Source organism: Pseudophryne corroboree, chromosome 11, assembly GCF_028390025.1.
Source record: "Pseudophryne corroboree isolate aPseCor3 chromosome 11, aPseCor3.hap2, whole genome shotgun sequence".
Taxonomy (NCBI): Eukaryota; Metazoa; Chordata; class Amphibia; order Anura; family Myobatrachidae; genus Pseudophryne; species Pseudophryne corroboree.
Window position 1 is genome coordinate 214,326,594 of NC_086454.1, and position 18,445 is coordinate 214,345,038.

General features: G+C 50.3%; 28 non-coding genes and 4 pseudogenes across 28 annotated transcripts; all 32 read right to left on the reverse strand.

Moving 5' to 3' along the window:
• Nucleotides 1-531: 531 nt before the first annotated feature.
• On the reverse strand, nucleotides 532-694 carry LOC134970985 (U1 spliceosomal RNA). Its single transcript, XR_010190168.1, has one exon. It is a non-coding gene; the product is annotated as a U1 spliceosomal RNA (small nuclear RNA).
• A 152-nt stretch (nucleotides 695-846) lies between these two features.
• Nucleotides 847-1,010, reverse strand: LOC134970553 (U1 spliceosomal RNA). The gene has a single exon (XR_010189854.1). It is a non-coding gene; the product is annotated as a U1 spliceosomal RNA (small nuclear RNA).
• A 667-nt stretch (nucleotides 1,011-1,677) lies between these two features.
• On the reverse strand, nucleotides 1,678-1,819 carry LOC134970963 (U1 spliceosomal RNA; annotated as a pseudogene).
• A 152-nt stretch (nucleotides 1,820-1,971) lies between these two features.
• LOC134970677 (U1 spliceosomal RNA) lies at nucleotides 1,972-2,135 on the reverse strand. The gene has a single exon (XR_010189958.1). It is a non-coding gene; the product is annotated as a U1 spliceosomal RNA (small nuclear RNA).
• A 671-nt stretch (nucleotides 2,136-2,806) lies between these two features.
• On the reverse strand, nucleotides 2,807-2,969 carry LOC134970807 (U1 spliceosomal RNA). Its single transcript, XR_010190062.1, has one exon. It is a non-coding gene; the product is annotated as a U1 spliceosomal RNA (small nuclear RNA).
• Nucleotides 2,970-3,121: 152 nt separating this feature from the next.
• Nucleotides 3,122-3,285, reverse strand: LOC134970510 (U1 spliceosomal RNA). The gene has a single exon (XR_010189819.1). It is a non-coding gene; the product is annotated as a U1 spliceosomal RNA (small nuclear RNA).
• Nucleotides 3,286-3,956: 671 nt separating this feature from the next.
• Nucleotides 3,957-4,119, reverse strand: LOC134970808 (U1 spliceosomal RNA). Its single transcript, XR_010190063.1, has one exon. It is a non-coding gene; the product is annotated as a U1 spliceosomal RNA (small nuclear RNA).
• A 152-nt stretch (nucleotides 4,120-4,271) lies between these two features.
• Nucleotides 4,272-4,435, reverse strand: LOC134970554 (U1 spliceosomal RNA). Its single transcript, XR_010189855.1, has one exon. It is a non-coding gene; the product is annotated as a U1 spliceosomal RNA (small nuclear RNA).
• Nucleotides 4,436-5,106: 671 nt separating this feature from the next.
• Nucleotides 5,107-5,269, reverse strand: LOC134970901 (U1 spliceosomal RNA). Its single transcript, XR_010190125.1, has one exon. It is a non-coding gene; the product is annotated as a U1 spliceosomal RNA (small nuclear RNA).
• Nucleotides 5,270-5,421: 152 nt separating this feature from the next.
• LOC134970715 (U1 spliceosomal RNA) lies at nucleotides 5,422-5,585 on the reverse strand. Its single transcript, XR_010189988.1, has one exon. It is a non-coding gene; the product is annotated as a U1 spliceosomal RNA (small nuclear RNA).
• A 646-nt stretch (nucleotides 5,586-6,231) lies between these two features.
• LOC134970826 (U1 spliceosomal RNA) lies at nucleotides 6,232-6,394 on the reverse strand. Its single transcript, XR_010190077.1, has one exon. It is a non-coding gene; the product is annotated as a U1 spliceosomal RNA (small nuclear RNA).
• A 152-nt stretch (nucleotides 6,395-6,546) lies between these two features.
• On the reverse strand, nucleotides 6,547-6,710 carry LOC134970651 (U1 spliceosomal RNA). Its single transcript, XR_010189935.1, has one exon. It is a non-coding gene; the product is annotated as a U1 spliceosomal RNA (small nuclear RNA).
• A 692-nt stretch (nucleotides 6,711-7,402) lies between these two features.
• On the reverse strand, nucleotides 7,403-7,544 carry LOC134970960 (U1 spliceosomal RNA; annotated as a pseudogene).
• A 152-nt stretch (nucleotides 7,545-7,696) lies between these two features.
• On the reverse strand, nucleotides 7,697-7,860 carry LOC134970679 (U1 spliceosomal RNA). Its single transcript, XR_010189959.1, has one exon. It is a non-coding gene; the product is annotated as a U1 spliceosomal RNA (small nuclear RNA).
• A 671-nt stretch (nucleotides 7,861-8,531) lies between these two features.
• On the reverse strand, nucleotides 8,532-8,694 carry LOC134970753 (U1 spliceosomal RNA). The gene has a single exon (XR_010190019.1). It is a non-coding gene; the product is annotated as a U1 spliceosomal RNA (small nuclear RNA).
• A 152-nt stretch (nucleotides 8,695-8,846) lies between these two features.
• LOC134970511 (U1 spliceosomal RNA) lies at nucleotides 8,847-9,010 on the reverse strand. Its single transcript, XR_010189820.1, has one exon. It is a non-coding gene; the product is annotated as a U1 spliceosomal RNA (small nuclear RNA).
• A 671-nt stretch (nucleotides 9,011-9,681) lies between these two features.
• Nucleotides 9,682-9,844, reverse strand: LOC134970809 (U1 spliceosomal RNA). The gene has a single exon (XR_010190064.1). It is a non-coding gene; the product is annotated as a U1 spliceosomal RNA (small nuclear RNA).
• A 152-nt stretch (nucleotides 9,845-9,996) lies between these two features.
• Nucleotides 9,997-10,160, reverse strand: LOC134970586 (U1 spliceosomal RNA). Its single transcript, XR_010189881.1, has one exon. It is a non-coding gene; the product is annotated as a U1 spliceosomal RNA (small nuclear RNA).
• Nucleotides 10,161-10,837: 677 nt separating this feature from the next.
• LOC134970987 (U1 spliceosomal RNA) lies at nucleotides 10,838-11,000 on the reverse strand. Its single transcript, XR_010190170.1, has one exon. It is a non-coding gene; the product is annotated as a U1 spliceosomal RNA (small nuclear RNA).
• Nucleotides 11,001-11,152: 152 nt separating this feature from the next.
• Nucleotides 11,153-11,316, reverse strand: LOC134970555 (U1 spliceosomal RNA). Its single transcript, XR_010189856.1, has one exon. It is a non-coding gene; the product is annotated as a U1 spliceosomal RNA (small nuclear RNA).
• Nucleotides 11,317-11,983: 667 nt separating this feature from the next.
• On the reverse strand, nucleotides 11,984-12,125 carry LOC134970965 (U1 spliceosomal RNA; annotated as a pseudogene).
• A 152-nt stretch (nucleotides 12,126-12,277) lies between these two features.
• LOC134970680 (U1 spliceosomal RNA) lies at nucleotides 12,278-12,441 on the reverse strand. Its single transcript, XR_010189960.1, has one exon. It is a non-coding gene; the product is annotated as a U1 spliceosomal RNA (small nuclear RNA).
• A 671-nt stretch (nucleotides 12,442-13,112) lies between these two features.
• LOC134970812 (U1 spliceosomal RNA) lies at nucleotides 13,113-13,275 on the reverse strand. Its single transcript, XR_010190065.1, has one exon. It is a non-coding gene; the product is annotated as a U1 spliceosomal RNA (small nuclear RNA).
• A 152-nt stretch (nucleotides 13,276-13,427) lies between these two features.
• LOC134970513 (U1 spliceosomal RNA) lies at nucleotides 13,428-13,591 on the reverse strand. Its single transcript, XR_010189821.1, has one exon. It is a non-coding gene; the product is annotated as a U1 spliceosomal RNA (small nuclear RNA).
• Nucleotides 13,592-14,262: 671 nt separating this feature from the next.
• LOC134970813 (U1 spliceosomal RNA) lies at nucleotides 14,263-14,425 on the reverse strand. The gene has a single exon (XR_010190066.1). It is a non-coding gene; the product is annotated as a U1 spliceosomal RNA (small nuclear RNA).
• Nucleotides 14,426-14,577: 152 nt separating this feature from the next.
• LOC134970556 (U1 spliceosomal RNA) lies at nucleotides 14,578-14,741 on the reverse strand. Its single transcript, XR_010189857.1, has one exon. It is a non-coding gene; the product is annotated as a U1 spliceosomal RNA (small nuclear RNA).
• A 671-nt stretch (nucleotides 14,742-15,412) lies between these two features.
• LOC134970902 (U1 spliceosomal RNA) lies at nucleotides 15,413-15,575 on the reverse strand. The gene has a single exon (XR_010190126.1). It is a non-coding gene; the product is annotated as a U1 spliceosomal RNA (small nuclear RNA).
• A 152-nt stretch (nucleotides 15,576-15,727) lies between these two features.
• On the reverse strand, nucleotides 15,728-15,891 carry LOC134970716 (U1 spliceosomal RNA). Its single transcript, XR_010189989.1, has one exon. It is a non-coding gene; the product is annotated as a U1 spliceosomal RNA (small nuclear RNA).
• A 646-nt stretch (nucleotides 15,892-16,537) lies between these two features.
• Nucleotides 16,538-16,700, reverse strand: LOC134970827 (U1 spliceosomal RNA). Its single transcript, XR_010190078.1, has one exon. It is a non-coding gene; the product is annotated as a U1 spliceosomal RNA (small nuclear RNA).
• A 152-nt stretch (nucleotides 16,701-16,852) lies between these two features.
• LOC134970652 (U1 spliceosomal RNA) lies at nucleotides 16,853-17,016 on the reverse strand. Its single transcript, XR_010189936.1, has one exon. It is a non-coding gene; the product is annotated as a U1 spliceosomal RNA (small nuclear RNA).
• A 692-nt stretch (nucleotides 17,017-17,708) lies between these two features.
• On the reverse strand, nucleotides 17,709-17,850 carry LOC134970961 (U1 spliceosomal RNA; annotated as a pseudogene).
• Nucleotides 17,851-18,002: 152 nt separating this feature from the next.
• LOC134970735 (U1 spliceosomal RNA) lies at nucleotides 18,003-18,166 on the reverse strand. The gene has a single exon (XR_010190003.1). It is a non-coding gene; the product is annotated as a U1 spliceosomal RNA (small nuclear RNA).
• Between the last annotated feature and the right edge of the window lie 279 nt (nucleotides 18,167-18,445).

The window sequence follows — 18,445 nt, forward strand, 5'->3', positions numbered from 1 at the left end:
GAAGGCTGCCTAATACTGAAGCACCCCCAAACAACAAACCAAATGCAACAACTAGTGCAAGCATTCCTGGGGGAAGGCCTGCAGCAGATGGATTTGCATATGGTGATGTCATCCAAGCAGTGGGTCAAAGTTGGCTTCAACCCTCGTCTGCATATGAAAAGAAAAAAGGGATGTGCAGGGCATGGCGTCCTTTTGTGGCGCTTGGATGACCCTTAATTTGCATTAAACATCTCCACCCTCCTTCGGTGTGGGGCTCATGTTGGCTATGCCCGAGCCCCTGAAGCATTCAAGATGATTTCTTGCAGCAGCTGGGCACTGTAACAGCTCCAGAGCTGCTCTGTGAGGCAAGTAAAAGGGTGTGGGCCCTGCAGCACTACCTGTAGTTTGCATTGTGTGTTGGAAGGCACAAAGTAAGCAGACGGGAGAAGTCAGGATAGTGCGCAAGGGCATAGAAGGGAGCGGCTCAAGATCAAGAAGAGAGAAGTGGAAACAGACAGCAAACTAGGCTGGAGAGAGACCTGAGACAAAGAGATCTGAATTATACGAGAGACGACCAGGGGAAACACAAATAATGCAGTCAAGTTTTCCACATTTGGGGAAATCAAAGGGGCAGCACACCCAGAGTGCAATGGGTGAGCCTTGCCCTGGGAGAAGCACCTACATGATCATAGTATCTCACCTGGCAGGTAAGTAGGAGTTGGGCTAGAGCTGGGGAGGGTCGCTGCTCGGGTACCCCCCTGTTAAGTGAAGGAGATCCAACTGAGGCAGCACAAGGGAACTCTCGAAAGAGGAACAAGGCTAGAGGAAGATCTGAGACAAAGAAATCTGATTTTTACCAGAGTTGACCAGAAGAAAGCACAAACACAGTCCCCCACTACCACAAATAATGCAGTTGAGTTTCCCACATTTGGGGAAATCACAGGGGTCAGCATACCCAGAATGCAATGAATGAACCTCACCCTGGGAGAACAATCTTCATGACCATGGTATCTCCTATGCAAAATAAGTATGATTTGGGATAGGGCTGGGGAGGGCCGCTGCTCAGGCACATCTCTGTCAAGTAAAGGAGATTCAACTGAGGCAGCACAAGGGAACTCTCATCTGGGGACAACAACTGCAGGGAGAACACATATTTTCAGATGAACATGGGAGGGCAGAAGGCTGCCTAATACTGAAGCACCCCCAAACAACAAACCAAATGCAACAACTAGTGCAAGCATTCCTGGGGGAAGGCCTGCAGCAGATGGATTTGCATATGGTGTTGTCATCAAAGCAGTGGGTCAAAGTTGGCTTCAACCCTCATCTGCATATGAAAAGAAAAAATGGATGTGCAGGGCATGGCGTCCTTTTGTGGCGCTTGGATGAACCCTCCTTCGGTGTGGGGCTCATGTTGGCTATGCCCCAGCCCCTGAAGCACTCAAGATGATTTCTTGCAGCAGCTGGGCACTGTAACAGCTCCAGAGTTGCTCTGTAAAGCATGTAAAAGGGTGTGGGCCCTGCAGCACTACCTGTAGTATGCATTGTGCGTTGGAAGGCACAAAGTAAGCAGATGGGAGAAGTCAGGATAGTGCGCAAGGGCATAGAAGGGAGCGGCTCAAGAAAATAGAAGAGGAAACAGACAGCAAACTAGGCTGAAGAGAGACCTGAGACAAAGAGATCTGAATTATATGAGAGCCGACCAGGGGAAACACAAATTATGCAGTCAAGTTTCCCACATTTGGGGAAATCAAAGGGGCAGCACACCCAGAGTGCAATGGGTGAGCCTTGCCCTGGGAGAAGCACCTACATGATCATAGTATCTCACCTGGCAGGTAAGTAGGAGTTGGGCTAGAGCTGGGGAGGGTCGCTGCTCGGGCACCCCCCTGTCAAGTGAAGGAGATCCAACTGAGGCAGCACAAGGGAACTCTCGAAAGAAGAACAAGGCTAGAGGAAGATCTGAGACAAAGAAATCTGACTTTTACCAGAGCTGACCAGAGGAAAGCACAAACACAGTCCCCCACTACCACAAATAATGCAGTCGAGTTTCCCACATTTGGGGAAATCACAGGGGTCATCATACCCAGAATGCAATGAATGAACCTCACCCTGGGAGAACAATCTTCATGACCATGATATCTCCTATGCAAAATAAGTATGATTTGGGATATGGCTGGGGAGGGCCGCTGCTCAGGCACATCTCTGTCAAGTAAAGGCGATTCAACTGAGGCAGCACAAGGGAACTCTCATCTGGGGACAACAACTGCAGGGAGAACACATATTTTCAGATGAACATGGGAGGGCAGAAGGCTGCCTAATACTGAAGCACCCCCAAACAACAAACCAAATGCAACAACTAGTGCAAGCTTTCCTGGGGGAAGGCCTGCAGCAGATGGATTTGCATATGGTGATGTCATCCAAGCAGTGGGTCAAAGTTGGCTTCAACCCTCGTCTGCATATGAAAAGAAAAAAGGGATGTGCAGGGCATGGCGTCCTTTTGCGGCGCTTGGATGACCCCTAATTCGCATTAAACACCTCCACCCTCCTTCGGTGTGGGGCTCATGTTGGCTATGCCCCAGCACCTGAAGCATTCAAGCTGATTTCTTGCAGCAGCTGGGCACTGTAACAGCTCCAGAGCTGCTCTGTAAGGCAAGTAAAAGGGTGTGGGCCCTGCAGCACTACCTGTAGTTCGCATTGTGCGTTGGAAGGCACAAAGTAAGCAGACGGGAGAAGTCAGGATAGTGCGCAAGGGCATAGAAGGGAGCGGCTCAAGAAAAGAGAAGTGGAAACAGACAGCAAACTAGGCTGGAGAGAGACCTGAGACAAAGAGATCTGAATTATACGAGAGCCGACCAGAGGAAACACAAATTATGCAGTCAAGTGTCCCACATTTGGGGAAATCGCAGGAGCAGCACACCCAGAGTGCAATGGGTGAGCCTTGCCCTGGGAGAAGCACCTTCCTGATCATAGTATCTCACCTGGCAGGTAAGTAGGAGTTGGGCTAGAGCTGGGGAGGGTCGCTGCTCGGGCACCCCCCTGTCAAGTGAAGGAGATCCAACTGAGGCAGCACAAGGGAACTCTCGAAAGAAGAACAAGGCTAGAGGAAGATCTGAGACAAAGAAATCTGACTTTTACCAGAGCTGACCAGAGGAAAGCACAAACACAGTCCCCCACTACCACAAATAATGCAGTCGAGTTTCCCACATTTGGGGAAATCACAGGGGTCAGCATACCCAGAATGCAATGAATGAACCTCACCCTGGGAGAACAATCTTCATGACCATGGTATCTCCTATGCAAAATAAGTATGATTTGGGATAGGGCTGGGGAGGGCCGCTGCTCAGGCATATATCTGTCAAGTAAAGGAGATTCAACTGAGGCAGCACAAGGGAACTCTCATCTGGGGACAACAACTGCAGGGAGAACACATATTTTCAAATGAACATGGGAGGGCAGAAGGCTGCCTAATACTGAAGCACCCCCAAACAACAAACCAAATGCAACAACTAGTACAAGCATTCCTGGGGGAAGGTCTGCAGAAGACGGATTTGCATACAGTGATGTCATCCAAGCAGTGGGCCAAAGTTGTCTGGAACCCTCATCTGCATATGAAAAGAGAAAAGGGGTATGCAGGGCATGGCGGCCTTTTGCGGCGCTTGGATGACCCTTAGTTCGCATTAAACACCCCCACCCTCCTTCGGTGTGGGGCTCATGTTGGCAATGCCCCAGCCCCTGAAGCATTCCAGCTGATTTCTTGCAGCAGCTGGGCACTGTAACAGCTCCAGAGCTGCTCTGTAAGGCAACTAAAAGGGTGTGGGCCCTGCAGCACTACCTGTAGTTCGCATTGTGCGTTGGAAGGCACAAAGTAAGCAGACGGGAGAAGTCAGGATAGTGCGCAAGGGCATAGAAGGGAGCGGCTCAAGAAAAGAGAAGTGGAAACAGACAGCAAACTAGGCTGGAGAGAGACCTGAGACAAAGAGATCTGAATTATACGAGAGCCGACCAGAGGAAACACAAATTATGCAGTCAAGTGTCCCACATTTGGGGAAATCGCAGGAGCAGCACACCCAGAGTGCAATGGGTGAGCCTTGCCCTGGGAGAAGCACCTTCCTGATCATAGTATCTCACCTGGCAGGTAAGTAGGAGTTGGGCTAGAGCTGGGGAGGGTCGCTGCTCGGGCACCCCACTGTCAAGTGAAGGAGATCCAACTGAGGCAGCACAAGGGAACTCTTGAAAGAAGAACAAGGCTAGAGGAAGATCTGAGACAAAGAAATCTGACTTTTACCAGAGTTGACCAGAAGAAAGCACAAACACAGTCCCCCACTACCACAAATAATGCAGTTGAGTTTCCCACATTTGGGGAAATCACAGGGGTCAGCATACCCAGAATGCAATGAATGAACCTCACCCTGGGAGAACAATCTTCATGACCATGGTATCTCCTATGCAAAATAAGTATGATTTGGGATAGGGCTGGGGAGGGCCGCTGCTCAGGCACATCTCTGTCAAGTAAAGGAGATTCAACTGAGGCAGCACAAGGGAACTCTCATCTGGGGACAACAACTGCAGGGAGAACACATATTTTCAAATGAACATGGGAGGGCAGAAGGCTGCCTAATACTGAAGCACCCCCAAACAACAAACCAAATGCAACTACTAGTACAAGCATTCCTGGGGGAAGGCCTGCAGCAGATGGATTTGCATATGGTGATGTCATCCAAGCAGTGGGTCAAAGTTGGCTTCAACCCTCGTCTGCATATGAAAAGAAAAAAGGGATGTGCAGGGCATGGCGGCCTTTTGCGGCGCTTGGATGACCCCTAATTCGCATTAAACACCTCCACCCTCCTTCGGTGTGGGGCTCATGTTGGCTATGCCCCAGCACCTGAAGCATTCAAGCTGATTTCTTGCAGCAGCTGGGCACTGTAACAGCTCCAGAGCTGCTCTGTAAGGCAACTAAAAGGGTGTGGGCCCTGCAGCACTACCTGTAGTTCGCATTGTGCGTTGGAAGGCACAAAGTAAGCAGACGGGAGAAGTCAGGATAGTGCGCAAGGGCATAGAAAGGAGCGGCTCAAGAAAAGAGAAGTGGAAACAGACAGCAAACTAGGCTGGAGAGAGACCTGAGACAAAGAGATCTGAATTATACGAGAGCCGACCAGAGGAAACACAAATTATGCAGTCAAGTGTCCCACATTTGGGGAAATCGCAGGAGCAGCACACCCAGAGTGCAATGGGTGAGCCTTGCCCTGGGAGAAGCACCTTCCTCATCATAGTATCTCACCTGGCAGGTAAGTAGGAGTTGGGCTAGAGCTGGGGAGGGTCGCTGCTCGGGCACCCCCCTGTCAAGTGAAGGAGATCCAACTGAGGCAGCACAAGGGAACTCTCGAAAGAAGAACAAGGCTAGAGGAAGATCTGAGACAAAGAAATCTGACTTTTACCAGAGCTGACCAGAGGAAAGCACAAACACAGTCCTCCACTACCACAAATAATGTAGTTGAGTTTCCCACATTTGGGGAAATCACAGGGGTCAGCATACCCAGAATGCAATGAATGAACCTCACCCTGGGAGAACAATCTTCATGACCATGGTATCTTCTATGCAAAATAAGTATGATTTGGGATAGGGCTGGGGAGGGCCGCTGCTCAGGCACATCTCTGTCAAGTAAAGGAGATTCAACTGAGGCAGCACAAGGGAACTCTCATCTGGGGACAACAACTGCAGGGAGAACACATATTTTCAGATTAACATGGGAGGGCAGAAGGCTGCCTAATACTGAAGCACCCCCAAACAACAAACCAAATGCAACAACTAGTGCAAGCATTCCTGGGGGAAGGCCTGCAGCAGATGGATTTGCATATGGTGATGTGATCCAAGCAGTGGGTCAAAGTTGGCTTCAACCCTCGTCTGCATATGAAAAGAAAAAAGGGATGTGCAGGGCATGGCGTCCTTTTGTGGCGCTTGGATGAACCCTCCTTCGGTGTGGGGCTCATGTTGGCTATGCCCCAGCCCCTGAAGCATTCAAGATGATTTCTTGCAGCAGCTGGGCACTGTAACAGCTCCAGAGTTGCTCTGTAAAGCATGTAAAAGGGTGTGGGCCCTGCAGCACTACCTGTAGTATGCATTGTGCGTTGGAAGGCACAAAGTAAGCAGACGGGAGAGGTCAGGATAGTGCGCAAGGGCATAGAAGGGAGCGGCTCAAGAAAAGAGAAGTGGAAACAGACAGCAAACTAGGCTGGAGAAAGACCTGAGACAAAGAGATCTGAATTATATGAGAGCCGACCAGAGGAAACACAAATTATGCAGTCAAGTGTCCCACATTTGGGGAAATTGCAGGAGCAGCACACCCAGAGTGCAATGGGTGAGCCTTGCCCTGGGAGAAGCACCTTCATGATCATAGTATCTCACCTGGCAGGTAAGTAGGAGTTGGGCTAGAGCTGGGGAGGGTCGCTGCTCGGGCACCCCCTTGTCAAGTGAAGGAGATCCAACTGAGGCAGCACAAGGGAACTCTCGAAAGAAGAACAAGGCTAGAGGAAGATCTGAGACAAAGAAATCTGACTTTTACCAGAGCTGACCAGTGGAAAGCACAAACACAGTCCCCCTCTACCACAAATAATGCAGTCGAGTTTCCCACATTTGGGGAAATCACAGGGGTCAGCATACCCAGAATGCAATGAATGAACCTCACCCTGGGAGAACAATCTTCATGACCATGGTATCTCCTATGCAAAATAAGTATGATTTGGGATAGGGCTGGGGAGGGCCGCTGCTCAGGCACATCTCTGTCAAGTAAAGGAGATTCAACTGAGGCAGCACAAGGGAACTCTCATCTGGGGACAACAACTGCAGGGAGAACACATATTTTCAGATGAACATGGGAGGGCAGAAGGCTGCCTAATACTGAAGCACCCCCAAACAACAAACCAAATGCAACTACTAGTACAAGCATTCCTGGGGGAAGGCCTGCAGCAGATGGATTTGCATATGGTGATGTCATCCAAGCAGTGGGTCAAAGTTGGCTTCAACCCTCATCTGCATATGAAAAGAGAAAAGGGGCGTGCAGGGCATGGCGGCCTTTTGCGGCGCTTGGATGACCCCTAGTTCGCATTAAACACCTCCACCCTCCTTCGGTGTGGGGCTCATGTTGGCTATGCCCCAGCCCCTGAAGCATTCAAGCTGATTTCTTGCAGCAGCTGGGCACTGTAACAGCTCCAGAGATGCTCTGTAAGGCAAGTAAAAGGGTGTGGGCCCTGCAGCACTACCTGTAGTTCGCATTGTGCGTTGGAAGGCACAAAGTAAGCAGATGGGAGAAGTCAGGATAGTGCGCAAGGGCATAGAAGGGAGCGGCTCAAGAAAAGAGAAGTGGAAACAGACAGCAAACTAGGCTGAAGAGAGACCTGAGACAAAGAGATCTGAATTATATTAGAGCCGACCAGGGGAAACACAAATTATGCAGTCAAGTTTCCCACATTTGGGGAAATCAAAGGGGCAGCACACCCAGAGTGCAATGGGTGAGCCTTGCCCTGGGAGAAGCACCTACATGATCATAGTATCTCACCTGGCAGGTAAGTAGGAGTTGGGCTAGAGCTGGGGAGGGTCGCTGCTCGGGCACCCCCCTGTCAAGTGAAGGAGATCCAACTGAGGCAGCACAAGGGAACTCTCGAAAGAAGAACAAGGCTAGAGGAAGATCTGAGACAAAGAAATCTGACTTTTACCAGAGCTGACCAGAGGAAAGCACAAACACAGTCCCCCACTACCACAAATAATGCAGTCGAGTTTCCCACATTTGGGGAAATCACAGGGGTCATCATACCCAGAATGCAATGAATGAACCTCACCCTGGGAGAACAATCTTCATGACCATGATATCTCCTATGCAAAATAAGTATGATTTGGGATAGGGCTGGGGAGGGCCGCTGCTCAGGCACATCTCTGTCAAGTAAAGGCGATTCAACTGAGGCAGCACAAGGGAACTCTCATCTGGGGACAACAACTGCAGGGAGAACACATATTTTCAGATGAACATGGGAGGGCAGAAGGCTGCCTAATACTGAAGCACCCCCAAACAACAAACCAAATGCAACAACTAGTGCAAGCATTCCTGGGGGAAGGCCTGCAGCAGATGGATTTGCATATGGTGATGTCATCCAAGCAGTGGGTCAAAGTTGGCTTCAACCCTCGTCTGCATATGAAAAGAAAAAAGGGATGTGCAGGGCATGGCGGCCTTTTGCGGCGCTTGGATGACCCCTAATTCGCATTAAACACCTCCACCCTCCTTCGGTGTGGGGCTCATGTTGGCTATGCCCCAGCACCTGAAGCATTCAAGCTGATTTCTTGCAGCAGCTGGGCACTGTAACAGCTCCAGAGCTGCTCTGTAAGGCAAGTAAAAGGGTGTGGGCCCTGCAGCACTACCTGTAGTTCGCATTGTGCGTTGGAAGGCACAAAGTAAGCAGACGGGAGAAGTCAGGATAGTGCGCAAGGGCATAGAAGGGAGCGGCTCAAGAAAAGAGAAGTGGAAACAGACAGCAAACTAGGCTGGAGAGAGACCTGAGACAAAGAGATCTGAATTATACGAGTGCCGACCAGAGGAAACACAAATTATGCAGTCAAGTGTCCCACATTTGGGGAAATCGCAGGAGCAGCACACCCAGAGTGCAATGGGTGAGCCTTGCCCTGGGAGAAGCACCTTCCTGATCATAGTATCTCACCTGGCAGGTAAGTAGGAGTTGGGCTAGAGCTGGGGAGGGTCGCTGCTCGGGCACACCCCTGTCAAGTGAAGGAGATCCAACTGAGGCAGCACAAGGGAACTCTCGAAAGAAGAACAAGGCTAGAGGAAGATCTGAGACAAAGAAATCTGACTTTTACCAGAGCTGACCAGAGGAAAGCACAAACACAGTCCCCCACTACCACAAATAATGCAGTCGAGTTTCCCACATTTGGGGAAATCACAGGGGTCAGCATACCCAGAATGCAATGAATGAACCTCACCCTGGGAGAACAATCTTCATGACCATGGTATCTCCTATGCAAAATAAGTATGATTTGGGATAGGGCTGGGGAGGGCCGCTGCTCAGGCATATATCTGTCAAGTAAAGGAGATTCAACTGAGGCAGCACAAGGGAACTCTCATCTGGGGACAACAACTGCAGGGAGAACACATATTTTCAAATGAACATGGGAGGGAAGAAGGCTGCCTAATACTGAAGCACCCCCAAACAACAAACCAAATGCAACAACTAGTACAAGCATTCCTGGGGGAAGGTCTGCAGAAGACGGATTTGCATACAGTGATGTCATCCAAGCAGTGGGCCAAAGTTGGCTGGAACCCTCATCTGCATATGAAAAGAGAAAAGGGGTATGCAGGGCATGGCGGCCTTTTGCGGCGCTTGGATGACCCTTAGTTCGCATTAAACACCCCCACCCTCCTTCGGTGTGGGGCTCATGTTGGCAATGCCCCAGCCCCTGAAGCATTCCAGCTGATTTCTTGCAGCAGCTGGGCACTGTAACAGCTCCAGAGCTGCTCTGTAAGGCAACTAAAAGGGTGTGGGCCCTGCAGCACTACCTGTAGTTCGCATTGTGCGTTGGAAGGCAATAAGTAAGCAGACGGGAGAAGTCAGGATAGTGCGCAAGGGCATAGAAGGGAGCGGCTCAAGAAAAGAGAAGTGGAAACAGACAGCAAACTAGGCTGGAGAGAGACCTGAGACAAAGAGATCTGAATTATACGAGAGCCGACCAGAGGAAACACAAATTATGCAGTCAAGTGTCCCACATTTGGGGAAATCGCAGGAGCAGCACACCCAGAGTGCAATGGGTGAGCCTTGCCCTGGGAGAAGCACCTTCCTGATCATAGTATCTCACCTGGCAGGTAAGTAGGAGTTGGGCTAGAGCTGGGGAGGGTCGCTGCTCGGGCACCCCCCTGTCAAGTGAAGGAGATCCAACTGAGGCAGCACAAGGGAACTCTCGAAAGAAGAACAAGGCTAGAGGAAGATCTGAGACAAAGAAATCTGACTTTTACCAGAGCTGACCAGAGGAAAGCACAAACACAGTCCTCCACTACCACAAAAAATGCAGTCGAGTTTCCCACATTTGGGGAAATCACAGGGGTCAGCATACCCAGAATGCAATGAATGAACCTCACCCTGGGAGAACAATCTTCATGACCATGGTATCTCCTATGCAAAATAAGTATGATTTGAGATAGGGCTGGGGAGGGCCGCTGCTCAGGCACATCTCTGTCAAGTAAAGGAGATTCAACTGAGGCAGCACAAGGGAACTCTCATCTGGGGACAACAACTGCAGGGAGAACACATATTTTCAAATGAACATGGGAGGGCAGAAGGCTGCCTAATACTGAAGCACCCCCAAACAACAAACCAAATGCAACAACTAGTGCAAGCATTCCTGGGGGAAGGCCTGCAGCAGATTGATTTGCATATGGTAATGCCATCCAAGCAGTGGGTCAAAGTTGGCTTCAACCCTCGTCTGCATATGAAAAGAGAAAAGGGGCGTGCAGGGCATGGCGGCCTTTTGCGGCGCTTGGGTGACCCTTAGTTCGCATTAAACACCCCCACCCTCCTTCGGTGTGGGGCTCATGTTGGCAATGCCCCAGCCCCTGAAGCATTCAAGCTGATTTCTTGCAGCAGCTGGGCACTGTAACAGCTCCAGAGCTGCTCTGTGAGGCAAGTAAAAGGGTGTGGGCCCTGCAGCACTACCTGTAGTTTGCATTGTGTGTTGGAAGGCACAAAGTAAGCAGACGGGAGAAGTCAGGATAGTGCGCAAGGGCATAGAAGGGAGCGGCTCAAGATCAAGAAGAGAGAAGTGGAAACAGACAGCAAACTAGGCTGGAGAGAGACCTGAGACAAAGAGATCTGAATTATACGAGAGACGACCAGGGGAAACACAAATAATGCAGTCAAGTTTCCCACATTTGGGGAAATCAAAGGGGCAGCACACCCAGAGTGCAATGGGTGAGCCTTGCCCTGGGAGAAGCACCTACATGATCATAGTATCTCACCTGGCAGGTAAGTAGGAGTTGGGCTAGAGCTGGGGAGGGTCGCTGCTCGGGTACCCCCCTGTTAAGTGAAGGAGATCCAACTGAGGCAGCACAAGGGAACTCTCGAAAGAGGAACAAGGCTAGAGGAAGATCTGAGACAAAGAAATCTGATTTTTACCAGAGTTGACCAGAAGAAAGCACAAACACAGTCCCCCACTACCACAAATAATGCAGTTGAGTTTCCCACATTTGGGGAAATCACAGGGGTCAGCATACCCAGAATGCAATGAATGAACCTCACCCTGGGAGAACAATCTTCATGACCATGGTATCTCCTATGCAAAATAAGTATGATTTGGGATAGGGCTGGGGAGGGCCGCTGCTCAGGCACATCTCTGTCAAGTAAAGGAGATTCAACTGAGGCAGCACAAGGGAACTCTCATCTGGGGACAACAACTGCAGGGAGAACACATATTTTCAGATGAACATGGGAGGGCAGAAGGCTGCCTAATACTGAAGCACCCCCAAACAACAAACCAAATGCAACAACTAGTGCAAGCATTCCTGGGGGAAGGCCTGCAGCAGATGGATTTGCATATGGTGATGTCATCAAAGCAGTGGGTCAAAGTTGGCTTCAACCCTCATCTGCATATGAAAAGAAAAAATGGATGTGCAGGGCATGGCGTCCTTTTGTGGCGCTTGGATGAACCCTCCTTCGGTGTGGGGCTCATGTTGGCTATGCCCCAGCCCCTGAAGCACTCAAGATGATTTCTTGCAGCAGCTGGGCACTGTAACAGCTCCAGAGTTGCTCTGTAAAGCATGTAAAAGGGTGTGGGCCCTGCAGCACTACCTGTAGTATGCATTGTGCGTTGGAAGGCACAAAGTAAGCAGATGGGAGAAGTCAGGATAGTGCGCAAGGGCATAGAAGGGAGCGGCTCAAGAAAATAGAAGAGGAAACAGACAGCAAACTAGGCTGAAGAGAGACCTGAGACAAAGAGATCTGAATTATATGAGAGCCGACCAGGGGAAACACAAATTATGCAGTCAAGTTTCCCACATTTGGGGAAATCAAAGGGGCAGCACACCCAGAGTGCAATGGGTGAGCCTTGCCCTGGGAGAAGCACCTACATGATCATAGTATCTCACCTGGCAGGTAAGTAGGAGTTGGGCTAGAGCTGGGGAGGGTCGCTGCTCGGGCACCCCCCTGTCAAGTGAAGGAGATCCAACTGAGGCAGCACAAGGGAACTCTCGAAAGAAGAACAAGGCTAGAGGAAGATCTGAGACAAAGAAATCTGACTTTTACCAGAGCTGACCAGAGGAAAGCACAAACACAGTCCCCCACTACCACAAATAATGCAGTCGAGTTTCCCACATTTGGGGAAATCACAGGGGTCATCATACCCAGAATGCAATGAATGAACCTCACCCTGGGAGAACAATCTTCATGACCATGATATCTCCTATGCAAAATAAGTATGATTTGGGATAGGGCTGGGGAGGGCCGCTGCTCAGGCACATCTCTGTCAAGTAAAGGCGATTCAACTGAGGCAGCACAAGGGAACTCTCATCTGGGGACAACAACTGCAGGGAGAACACATATTTTCAGATGAACATGGGAGGGCAGAAGGCTGCCTAATACTGAAGCACCCCCAAACAACAAACCAAATGCAACAACTAGTGCAAGCTTTCCTGGGGGAAGGCCTGCAGCAGATGGATTTGCATATGGTGATGTCATCCAAGCAGTGGGTCAAAGTTGGCTTCAACCCTCGTCTGCATATGAAAAGAAAAAAGGGATGTGCAGGGCATGGCGTCCTTTTGCGGCGCTTGGATGACCCCTAATTCGCATTAAACACCTCCACCCTCCTTCGGTGTGGGGCTCATGTTGGCTATGCCCCAGCACCTGAAGCATTCAAGCTGATTTCTTGCAGCAGCTGGGCACTGTAACAGCTCCAGAGCTGCTCTGTAAGGCAAGTAAAAGGGTGTGGGCCCTGCAGCACTACCTGTAGTTCGCATTGTGCGTTGGAAGGCACAAAGTAAGCAGACGGGAGAAGTCAGGATAGTGCGCAAGGGCATAGAAGGGAGCGGCTCAAGAAAAGAGAAGTAGAAACAGACAGCAAACTAGGCTGGAGAGAGACCTGAGACAAAGAGATCTGAATTATACGAGAGCCGACCAGAGGAAACACAAATTATGCAGTCAAGTGTCCCACATTTGGGGAAATCGCAGGAGCAGCACACCCAGAGTGCAATGGGTGAGCCTTGCCCTGGGAGAAGCACCTTCCTGATCATAGTATCTCACCTGGCAGGTAAGTAGGAGTTGGGCTAGAGCTGGGGAGGGTCGCTGCTCGGGCACCCCCCTGTCAAGTGAAGGAGATCCAACTGAGGCAGCACAAGGGAACTCTCGAAAGAAGAACAAGGCTAGAGGAAGATCTGAGACAAAGAAATCTGACTTTTACCAGAGCTGACCAGAGGAAAGCACAAACACAGTCCCCCACTACCACAAATAATGCAGTCGAGTTTCCCACATTTGGGGAAATCACAGGGGTCAGCATACCCAGAATGCAATGAATGAACCTCACCCTGGGAGAACAATCTTCATGACCATGGTATCTCCTATGCAAAATAAGTATGATTTGGGATAGGGCTGGGGAGGGCCGCTGCTCAGGCATATATCTGTCAAGTAAAGGAGATTCAACTGAGGCAGCACAAGGGAACTCTCATCTGGGGACAACAACTGCAGGGAGAACACATATTTTCAAATGAACATGGGAGGGCAGAAGGCTGCCTAATACTGAAGCACCCCCAAACAACAAACCAAATGCAACAACTAGTACAAGCATTCCTGGGGGAAGGTCTGCAGAAGACGGATTTGCATACAGTGATGTCATCCAAGCAGTGGGCCAAAGTTGGCTGGAACCCTCATCTGCATATGAAAAGAGAAAAGGGGTATGCAGGGCATGGCGGCCTTTTGCGGCGCTTGGATGACCCTTAGTTCGCATTAAACACCCCCACCCTCCTTCGGTGTGGGGCTCATGTTGGCAATGCCCCAGCCCCTGAAGCATTCCAGCTGATTTCTTGCAGCAGCTGGGCACTGTAACAGCTCCAGAGCTGCTCTGTAAGGCAACTAAAAGGGTGTGGGCCCTGCAGCACTACCTGTAGTTCGCATTGTGCGTTGGAAGGCACAAAGTAAGCAGACGGGAGAAGTCAGGATAGTGCGCAAGGGCATAGAAGGGAGCGGCTCAAGAAAAGAGAAGTGGAAACAGACAGCAAACTAGGCTGGAGAGAGACCTGAGACAAAGAGATCTGAATTATACGAGAGCCGACCAGAGGAAACACAAATTATGCAGTCAAGTGTCCCACATTTGGGGAAATCGCAGGAGCAGCACACCCAGAGTGCAATGGGTGAGCCTTGCCCTGGGAGAAGCACCTTCCTGATCATAGTATCTCACCTGGCAGGTAAGTAGGAGTTGGGCTAGAGCTGGGGAGGGTCGCTGCTCGGGCACCCCACTGTCAAGTGAAGGAGATCCAACTGAGGCAGCACAAGGGAACTCTTGAAAGAAGAACAAGGCTAGAGGAAGATCTGAGACAAAGAAATCTGACTTTTACCAGAGTTGACCAGAAGAAAGCACAAACACAGTCCCCCACTACCACAAATAATGCAGTTGAGTTTCCCACATTTGGGGAAATCACAGGGGTCAGCATACCCAGAATGCAATGAATGAACCTCACCCTGGGAGAACAATCTTCATGACCATGGTATCTCCTATGCAAAATAAGTATGATTTGGGATAGTGCTGGGGAGGGCCGCTGCTCAGGCACATCTCTGTCAAGTAAAGGAGATTCAACTGAGGCAGCACAAGGGAACTCTCATCTGGGGACAACAACTGCAGGGAGAACACATATTTTCAAATGAACATGGGAGGGCAGAAGGCTGCCTAATACTGAAGCACCCCCAAACAACAAACCAAATGCAACTACTAGTACAAGCATTCCTGGGGGAAGGCCTGCAGCAGATGGATTTGCATATGGTGATGTCATCCAAGCAGTGGGTCAAAGTTGGCTTCAACCCTCGTCTGCATATGAAAAGAAAAAAGGGATGTGCAGGGCATGGCGGCCTTTTGCGGCGCTTGGATGACCCCTAATTCGCATTAAACACCTCCACCCTCCTTCGGTGTGGGGCTCATGTTGGCTATGCCCCAGCACCTGAAGCATTCAAGCTGATTTCTTGCAGCAGCTGGGCACTGTAACAGCTCCAGAGCTGCTCTGTAAGGCAACTAAAAGGGTGTGGGCCCTGCAGCACTACCTGTAGTTCGCATTGTGCGTTGGAAGGCACAAAGTAAGCAGACGGGAGAAGTCAGGATAGTGCGCAAGGGCATAGAAGGGAGCGGCTCAAGAAAAGAGAAGTGGAAACAGACAGCAAACTAGGCTGGAGAGAGACCTGAGACAAAGAGATCTGAATTATACGAGAGCCGACCAGAGGAAACACAAATTATGCAGTCAAGTGTCCCACATTTGGGGAAATCGCAGGAGCAGCACACCCAGAGTGCAATGGGTGAGCCTTGCCCTGGGAGAAGCACCTTCCTCATCATAGTATCTCACCTGGCAGGTAAGTAGGAGTTGGGCTAGAGCTGGGGAGGGTCGCTGCTCGGGCACCCCCCTGTCAAGTGAAGGAGATCCAACTGAGGCAGCACAAGGGAACTCTCGAAAGAAGAACAAGGCTAGAGGAAGATCTGAGACAAAGAAATCTGACTTTTACCAGAGCTGACCAGAGGAAAGCACAAACACAGTCCTCCACTACCACAAATAATGTAGTTGAGTTTCCCACATTTGGGGAAATCACAGGGGTCAGCATACCCAGAATGCAATGAATGAACCTCACCCTGGGAGAACAATCTTCATGACCATGGTATCTTCTATGCAAAATAAGTATGATTTGGGATAGGGCTGGGGAGGGCCGCTGCTCAGGCACATCTCTGTCAAGTAAAGGAGATTCAACTGAGGCAGCACAAGGGAACTCTCATCTGGGGACAACAACTGCAGGGAGAACACATATTTTCAGATGAACATGGGAGGGCAGAAGGCTGCCTAATACTGAAGCACCCCCAAACAACAAACCAAATGCAACAACTAGTGCAAGCATTCCTGGGGGAAGGCCTGCAGCAGAAGGATTTGCATATGGTGATGTGATCCAAGCAGTGGGTCAAAGTTGGCTTCAACCCTCGTCTGCATATGAAAAGAAAAAAGGGATGTGCAGGGCATGGCGTCCTTTTGTGGCGCTTGGATGAACCCTCCTTCGGTGTGGGGCTCATGTTGGCTATGCCCCAGCCCCTGAAGCATTCAAGATGATTTCTTGCAGCAGCTGGGCACTGTAACAGCTCCAGAGTTGCTCTGTAAAGCATGTAAAAGGGTGTGGGCCCTGCAGCACTACCTGTAGTATGCATTGTGCGTTGGAAGGCACAAAGTAAGCAGACGGGAGAGGTCAGGATAGTGCGCAAGGGCATAGAAGGGAGCGGCTCAAGAAAAGAGAAGTGGAAACAGACAGCAAACTAGGCTGGAGAAAGACCTGAGACAAAGAGATCTGAATTATATGAGAGCCGACCAGAGGAAACACAAATTATGCAGTCAAGTGTCCCACATTTGGGGAAATTGCAGGAGCAGCACACCCAGAGTGCAATGGGTGAGCCTTGCCCTGGGAGAAGCACCTTCATGATCATAGTATCTCACCTGGCAGGTAAGTAGGAGTTGGGCTAGAGCTGGGGAGGGTCGCTGCTCGGGCACCCCCCTGTCAAGTGAAGGAGATCCAACTGAGGCAGCACAAGGGAACTCTCGAAAGAAGAACAAGGCTAGAGGAAGATCTGAGACAAAGAAATCTGACTTTTACCAGAGCTGACCAGTGGAAAGCACAAACACAGTCCCCCTCTACCACAAATAATGCAGTCGAGTTTCCCACATTTGGGGAAATCACAGGGGTCAGCATACCCAGAATGCAATGAATGAACCTCACCCTGGGAGAACAATCTTCATGACCATGGTATCTCCTATGCAAAATAAGTATGATTTGGGATAGGGCTGGGGAGGGCCGCTGCTCAGGCACATCTCTGTCAAGTAAAGGAGATTCAACTGAGGCAGCACAAGGGAACTCTCATCTGGGGACAACAACTGCAGGGAGAACACATATTTTCAGATGAACATGGGAGGGCAGAAGGCTGCCTAATACTGAAGCACCCCCAAACAACAAACCAAATGCAACTACTAGTACAAGCATTCCTGGGGGAAGGCCTGCAGCAGATGGATTTGCATATGGTGATGTCATCCAAGCAGTGGGTCAAAGTTGGCTTCAACCCTCATCTGCATATGAAAAGAGAAAAGGGGCGTGCAGGGCATGGCGGCCTTTTGCGGCGCTTGGATGACCCCTAGTTCGCATTAAACACCTCCACCCTCCTTCGGTGTGGGGCTCATGTTGGCTATGCCCCAGCCCCTGAAGCATTCAAGCTGATTTCTTGCAGCAGCTGGGCACTGTAACAGCTCCAGAGATGCTCTGTAAGGCAAGTAAAAGGGTGTGGGCCCTGCAGCACTACCTGTAGTTCGCATTGTGCGTTGGAAGGCACAAAGTAAGCAGATGGGAGAAGTCAGGATAGTGCGCAAGGGCATAGAAGGGAGCGGCTCAAGAAAAGAGAAGTGGAAACAGACAGCAAACTAGGCTGAAGAGAGACCTGAGACAAAGAGATCTGAATTATATTAGAGCCGACCAGGGGAAACACAAATTATGCAGTCAAGTTTCCCACATTTGGGGAAATCAAAGGGGCAGCACACCCAGAGTGCAATGGGTGAGCCTTGCCCTGGGAGAAGCACCTACATGATCATAGTATCTCACCTGGCAGGTAAGTAGGAGTTGGGCTAGAGCTGGGGAGGGTCGCTGCTCGGGCACCCCCCTGTCAAGTGAAGGAGATCCAACTGAGGCAGCACAAGGGAACTCTCGAAAGAAGAACAAGGCTAGAGGAAGATCTGAGACAAAGAAATCTGACTTTTACCAGAGCTGACCAGAGGAAAGCACAAACACAGTCCCCCACTACCACAAATAATGCAGTCGAGTTTCTCACATTTGGGGAAATCACAGGGGTCATCATACCCAGAATGCAATGAATGAACCTCACCCTGGGAGAACAATCTTCATGACCATGATATCTCCTATGCAAAATAAGTATGATTTGGGATAGGGCTGGGGAGGGCCGCTGCTCAGGCACATCTCTGTCAAGTAAAGGCGATTCAACTGAGGCAGCACAAGGGAACTCTCATCTGGGGACAACAACTGCAGGGAGAACACATATTTTCAGATGAACATGGGAGGGCAGAAGGCTGCCTAATACTGAAGCACCCCCAAACAACAAACCAAATGCAACAACTAGTGCAAGCATTCCTGGGGGAAGGCCTGCAGCAGATGGATTTGCATATGGTGATGTCATCCAAGCAGTGGGTCAAAGTTG